Source organism: Anneissia japonica, unplaced genomic scaffold (genome assembly GCF_011630105.1).
Source record: "Anneissia japonica isolate Jap-2015-1 unplaced genomic scaffold, ASM1163010v1 scaffold287835_len3118868_cov185, whole genome shotgun sequence".
Classification (NCBI taxonomy): domain Eukaryota; kingdom Metazoa; phylum Echinodermata; class Crinoidea; order Comatulida; family Comatulidae; genus Anneissia; species Anneissia japonica.
In genome coordinates, this window is record NW_022737223.1 from 933,881 (window position 1) to 941,704 (window position 7,824).

Below are 7,824 nucleotides of genomic sequence, written 5' to 3' on the forward strand. Positions count from 1 at the left end.
TGTGTTAATTTTTCTCAATCTGCTACTTAAGTTGTGTTTAAATCGGCCGACGCTGCTAGACGGAGAGCGTATCGTAGGTGTGCGTGAGGTGTCCTCGTTATTCGAGGAGCCAGGCGATTATATTATACTCTCATTCCTGATGATGACATAATTAATGTCGAAATATTGAATCCCAACACGATGGCGTGTATTTCAATACTTGGAGTATGTATTATACTTTCTTATATTATACTCCAATTAAAACAACTGGGTCTTCAGCACAAGAAGCAGAAACAATACCTCTCAGCCAACCGCTCAGCTGTTATTGTTGTATTTTTCGTCATTTCCACCATGCTCAATAATTAAATAACATTTCCTAATTGATCCTGCAGCTAATACATAAAAATACATTAAAACGTTACAAAATACGATCATTAAAATTAAATAGAAAGAATAAATGCTGCATTGAACCAAGGAAGGAGAATATACGGATTACTGATGGATGAGAGTCGTGCGAACATATGAAGGAATGGAGTTCTAGACACATGTCCAATAATTGTTTCTGGAATTGTAACTGGTATTATTTCTCCACTCACAAACCATTGATCCCAATTTCTAACGTAGGCCTAATTATTATATTGAAATGTTATTGTATCTTACTTTTTCTTTGTAAATGTTAATTGATTAAATGTGTGTTCGATAACTATATAATGCGAGCTTAAGCCTTTTGAGTTTTTAGTGCATTTTGATGGTAAAATATTAGATTTAAAAAAAATCCTATTCCAGAAAGCCTATGAAGTCATTCCGGTGTAGAACGAATTTTAGTTCCCGGCGAATTTTAGTATTTCGTGGTCTGGATAATCAGAGCCTATGGGACACAAATTTGCAACACTTTCTTCCGGGGTAAACAATTATTCAATATGTCTGTGTATTCATTTAAAAAAATAATTTAACTGAAGTTTATATAATCGAGCATGTACCCTATGTTCAACTTAACCTCACAGCTTAATTATCTAGCATAAACAATCTGTAAAAAATATGTAAAAGGTAATTTGCGTTGAAAAAAAAATCACAAATCACTTTACAGCGAGCATGATGGGAAGGTTAGGTAAAACTTAATTTCCTTTACAGCGACAGTAATTAGGCTAACAATAATAAGGCGGGAATAGGTCGGGCGAACAATAATAAGGTGGGAATAGATTGGTGCTCATATTACGTCCGCATAAGCATTATAAGATGAAAACTATATTGACATTTACTGGCAGTTCGTTGGTAGAGTTATTCGAAGCTTTGGGTTATTGGTAGACTTGCCACAAGTCTCTAATTTTATGGATTTTTCGTAGTACAGTATTAGCGCATTTCGGAATGCGCCACCAGCATCAGTTTATGTTGAGAAACTTTTTTGATAAGAATTAATCCCAGAATCCTAATCCTAGAAAAAGTATACTATGGAACGCCATGCAAATAAGTAATATGGAACGCCATTTGTGTCAAAATCGATTTATTCTTAAGCATTTCAACTGATTAAGACAAAGATTAGGGACTGGAACCCAGTCTAGGTTAATGGGAGACCTTGTCTCTAGCTGCGCTCGACTGTTAGTTCGCCTACATGTTTTGTAAAGCTATTCATTGGTTTTACCTTGACTTGCATGTAGTATATGTTAACATACAGCTTCCTATTTTTGGTTTTAGCTGAGTAGCCTGTACGGCCGTTGTCACGACTCTTTCTTTTCACTTTTTTTGGACCATTATTTATATACTTATCTATTGAACGAGGGTACGGCACGAGGGTTTAGCAACTTGTTCTTTTTTTTTGTGAAAAAAACAAAAAGTAACATTCTTTCAAGACGTCTAAACAACTTGTCGTACCATTGCTAAAATTTATAAAAATAAGGGCATTTATAAATTTAGGGCATTTTAAAAGTGGTGCTGTATGTTAATTCTATTCTTTAGTTGATTACAGTATTTTAATGTACGGGGTACTGTATTCCACACATTTGCATACCGGTACTACTGAAGTCTGGGTTATATTAATGTTAGGTGAATCTGCATGTCGATCATATTTTTAATTATTTCCTCTCAATGTGTTTGTGTGATATTAATCATTTTTTTGTTCTCATTAATTATTTGTTTTCTCAATGCAACAACATAAATTAAATAAAAATAAATAAAACAATTCCCGCTTATAGAAACAAACAACAGTGATCAATAATTGGTAGATTTACAATAAAGAAATTTATTATTGTTAACAATATGCGAGGTGTAATTTTTCAACGTGCAGAGCTCATAGTCCTGGTGGTGGAACAAGATCTTCTCGGATAAAAACTATCATCGTAGGTTCAGTACACAAATGTTCATGAGCACTTTAAAAAACCCAGTAATCTTTTGACACGAGTAGGCCGTTTTTAGGAATTTTTAGTTTAGCAAATAGTTTTGCCAAATACATCCAGATGCAGGAGAAAATATAATTGTACTGGTAAATGTAAACAGTGTAGTAATGGGATGGTTAAATGCTTTAAATTTATATAATTAGGAAGAAATATACATATCTTATTTTTGGTGTTTGCAAGGCAGTGTCGGGTGTAATAGAAATAAAGGAAAACTTTTTTTTCTGAACTTTCCATTTTTCCTGTTTACGAGAGCGCTAATTTGCCAAAAATAAAATGTTATTTTTATTCAAAATCACAATTATTGGCGGGCAACTGGTTCGCTAAACAAAGGTATAAAAAGACAACAGCATTAAACATGTTTGTAGGACTGTTTTCTTTTGTCATGATTGATCGATCTCTGAAATGGCCATTATGAATCGAAAGTGTACAATTTTTAAAGAAATGTCTGTACATCCTCAAAATAAATTTGCATTTAACCAAGAACAATACAACTAGATTAACCTGTACAGAAATATGTTTGTGTGAAAAAGTGTCTGAAGCGGGATCCGAACCTGCAACATCTCTCGCCAGGTGAGGTTTTCATACCAATAAACTATCTATCTGTATAGCTACAAACACGTACAAGTCTGCAACTTGAGGATGCACCCAAAAGGGATCGGTTTTAAAATAAGAAAAAAATAATTTACGACTTTACGACTGGAATCGCATTATTTCGAGTGAGCCCAAAAATAGGAACAAAAAAAGTACTGTAAAACTGTAATTTCTGTTTTGTTAACTACCAATCAATGAAGCCTACACCCTCAACCTAGCTTCCAAAAAACAGTAGGGCCTGTGACACAGTTTACTAACGTACTAGTGCAAAATATCACGATTTTAGAGAGATACAAAGCCAGCTCATCGTTTAGTGAGTGCATAAGAGAAAATACTCTATAAAGATCGTGGTCAGATTTTCATAATCAGAAAATTTAGGAACGTAGCCCATATGTCTTCCAACGGAAGATTTCCCGCTGCTACGTAGGCGATTGCGATCGATCGGTTGCCAAGGGCAACGAAGTAGACAAAGAAGTGATTACCAAAGCGGAAAATCAAAACACTGAATATACTCTATTTCTCTTTTATTATTTATCAAAAAATATACTTGATAAAAATAAACATCGAAAATGACAAAAGAACAGCACCAACAGAGACAAGAGTACAGTAAAGGTAAAAAAAAAAATGATAAACATTAGATATCACGCCTCTTAAAAGCAAGATTAACAAACAAATAAAAGGAAGAAGAATATCAAAATCATGGGCACCAACTAAAAAGACAAATTTATCTGAATCATTTAAATTATCAAAATGTGATGCTCCCTCGCTAATTAAATTAAATAATTCATTACGAAGATCGGAATAAAAGGAACTTTTGATAAGAAAATGAAATTCATCTTCAATATTATTTGTACCACTGAAGGTCCTGTTAGAAAGAGGAGTAACAGGAGAGGTATGGCGACCCTTTTCAACCATTAAGCCAACCAGAACAAAATTCATCATGTAATTTGTCATAAATATGTATCTTACATTTTTGTCTATAAGAGTATTTTTAACAATAAAGTCAATATCATTTTAAAATAAGATAGCTACTCCTACTTACTATGATAAAGCAGTTCGACAGATCATCTGCATTTGGGAACTTTTAAAAGCAAAAGTTTAAGAATATTCAATAAAATACGGAAAATTAGAAAAATGACATCAGTATGCTTAACAAAAAAAGTAATGTTAGAAAGTAATGATGTTTTAGAAAGTAAAATTACAATGCTTAAAGAAAAGTTATAAAGATTTATGAAAGCGAGGCAAAAGGAGCACAAATTAGATCACGTGTAAGCATGTAAAAACGGTTAGAAAAAGGGTGGTACTTTAGCAAAAAATCCAGCTGATATTAAAGAACAGGTTGTTTCAATGAGAAACTATATTGTTGAGGGCGTAAATTTTCTATCACCAATCGTAACGTAGAGGGCGTAAATAGCGTGTGTAATTCAGATTTGACGATGAATTCGCTGTCACACGTTATGTTTTTATGCTAAAGTAATTGCTGGTTTTATCTGTTAAAACCATTTCTGAAGTTTGATATCATGCTGCATATGATATAATGTATTACTGGTGCAATTACTGTAAACTGATGTACTGTACTGAATTGATGTGTAGTTGGGGAGATAAGTTAATTGAATTGTGGCGGGGCGAGGGATCGGATCAGACGCAGTGAGAAAGTATTGAGATAACAATCCAGTAAAATTACTAGATAAAATATTTTATCTAGTAATTTTACTGGATTGTTGTTTATCCTAATACTTTCTCCCTGCGTCTGATCCGATCCCTCGCCTCACCACATGTTAAATACAACACTAATTTGTACTGTAATAAACACGTTGATAACGCACAAATAAAGGATTACTTTTTAAATTTTAATCTACCCACACTATCAGAAGATCAAAAAATGTCTTGCGAGGAAAAAATTACTATTGAGGAATGAAAATAGCTGTATTTAGTATGAAAAATAATAAATTGCCAGAATCAGATAGCTTAACTGCTTATCTTGATAATTAGTGTCCGATTACGCTGCTAATTAATATTGACTTCAGCTACGATCGGCAACCAAAAATGGGTCGTGATCGCATCTGGGTCCAAAAAATATACAGAAAGTCTTGTGTGTTAAAATTAAATACTTTAAAAATCAGGAGATTCCCGTAAAAATCTCGAAACAAAACATTTTGATAACATTTTGGCTATTGTCTCTGCGCCGGCATAGTACCGTACTATAATCTCAGCCAGACCGCCATTTGTTTAATAGTGTTTGTGTTCAAAATACACAGAAATGTTTGTTTTGATCTTGTAATAAAGTTATAGACATTTACAGTGTTGTATCACTCACTCATATCCTCAGCTCCTTGTTTGTCTACTATTAGGGGACATTTACGCCTTAGTGCGTACTAAATTAGCGGACAATTTGGAATAAAAAAAAATGACAAAGATGCTCAGTAGCAACCAATGTCAGAATTATCACGGTCAGATTAAAACTTATGGAAACCAACAAATCATACAAATAAAATTTTAATGCTGCTTTAGGTAATTATTTTCTTTAATAAGTATGTTTATCAAATGATATTGTTGTTACGAGACACTACAGTACTGTACTTTGATATATAGTAGAACCTCTATTAAGGGGACTCTTAAATAAGTGTACCCTTATTCAAGTGCACAATAACCCAAAGCGTGAAATTGTACCCTTATTAGGGTGTTGGTATAATGTTTTTAAAATTACAAAATTTCATTTTTATTTACCTAAAAATGATTTACAGTAACAAATTTATATCAGTAATTTTCAATGCAAAATTCATTTATCGGTAAATATGAAATCAGTAGTAATGTACTGTAATTAAAACTACAATTTATACTATGTTCCCATAATTCGTGATGCGAATTTAATGACCATATGTTTCATTTTTAATTTGTTCACTATTCAGCTTTCTATTGGATGCATGTAGCATTGAGTAACGACTAAAAAAATAGTGTGCATGTTATGATACAGATTGGAATCCTAAAAAGATATTTCCATGGTTGGGGTACAATTTGACCTACACCGAAGTTTGGCCTATACCGATGTTCACACTAAGGATTCAGGGGAACCATTCTGGTTTGATGTGAAGTTTTTGCTCAAAAGGTGTCAAAATATAAGTTGAAGGATTTTTTGGTCCGCGCGAAGCGCTGACCCAGAGTCGCATTGTTGTTCTTGTTCTTGTTACCAAAACTTGAAAAACTTTAAAAGCGTCAAGCGTCGCAAGTTTTGAACGGACGCGCATGAAATTTTGTACACATAAAACCGGAGGTGATTTCCAACTAAGCTTCATCTTCCCTTTTTTAAGTTTGTTCAGAATCCGGGTCGTTTCAGCTCTGGTAAATTCGGTTGGGTCGTTTCGGCCCTTTTTTGGTATGAATTGTATATATTTTGTCTTTTTTTACGATGCTTCACTATACATAGTATAGTATCAGTATGATTATTGTTTAAGTTTACGAAATCTTAATTAGTTTGAATATAATTTTACAATATGTGTTATTCAAAATCAATGTTCTCTTTTTCTTGCAGTTCCCATTAGTGAAATGTCAACAAGATAGTACAAATTATATTATCAATTTCTAAATGATTATTAATAAATTTTCATGTGGTACGTTAATTGTTAAATTAAATATATCTGAATTTCACATGTTTGTTTTCGCGGCTAGTAATTTTAATTTGTCAACCAAAAAAAAGAGAAATTCTTTTTAGAACTATCTACGTTGTAACGCCAGCAGTACTTCAACTTGCAAACCTTTTAACAATATTTCATCATTATCATCATTATGTTGTTTACAAAGACAACAGCACGTCATCTTAATCCAAATCGCAAGTATGGATCCATCGGGGGCGGATCCAGAGATGTCAAAAAGGATGGGGGAGATCGAGAGACAACACAACGCCTCTGTTGGCCAGGAGCGGAATTACGGGGGGGGGGGGCCATCCCCGTTCTCCTTTTGGAAAGTAAAAAAAAATGGAAAAAAATATATCGCCCAAAACGCTCAGGTAATTTTTCTTAACTGTATGGGGAAAAAATAATACGCCTCGCGCGCAGTCCCACGGGGTTTTGGAACCGATGGAGGCACACAGTAGGATCCAGGGTTCAGTGTTTGATGTTTTCGTGTCTAATTCAAAGGAATAAAGACAGAGAAAATATTCACTATTACAGAAAATGAAAAACAGGATATAAACTCGGGCAATTTGATGCAAGGAAATTAAATTAAATCTACGTTTATTATTATTGTTATTGTTGTTGAAAGATAAAAATTAAAGTCCTTTGCATCCTAACGAACGAAAATAATGAATTTATTATTTGGACCAAAAACGATAAAAGTTGCAGATTTCGCTTTAATTTTAGGTTTCTAGAAGAATGATACCTTGGGTGGCTGGTGTCTCTTATTGTATTGTTATGACGTGGCTTGGGTGGATGGTGTCTTTTATTGTATTGTTATCACGTGGCTTGGGTGGATGGTGTCTTTTATTGTATTGTTATCACGTGCCTTGGCGGATAATTTCACTGTTCCCTAGGTGAATGGTGTCTCTTATTGCATTGTTATCACGTGGCTTGGGTGGATGGTGTCTTTATTGTATTGTTCCTATCTTATGGTAATTCAAGAATGGTGGCTTGGGTGGATAATTAGTAGGGCTCCGCATAGTATACTATAGGAAAATTATTATACGAAGGTTAGATTTAATGCTTGAAAAAATTACCTGAGGGCCTACAAGGCCCGAAGGAAAATTTTTAATGCATTAAATCTAACTTAAGTATAATAATTTTCCACTATTGTACGGTGCATGCTCTACTAATTGTTTTATAAGTCAATCGCCGGCTTTTAATGTTAGTTTTTAAAACCAACTGTGTTGTAC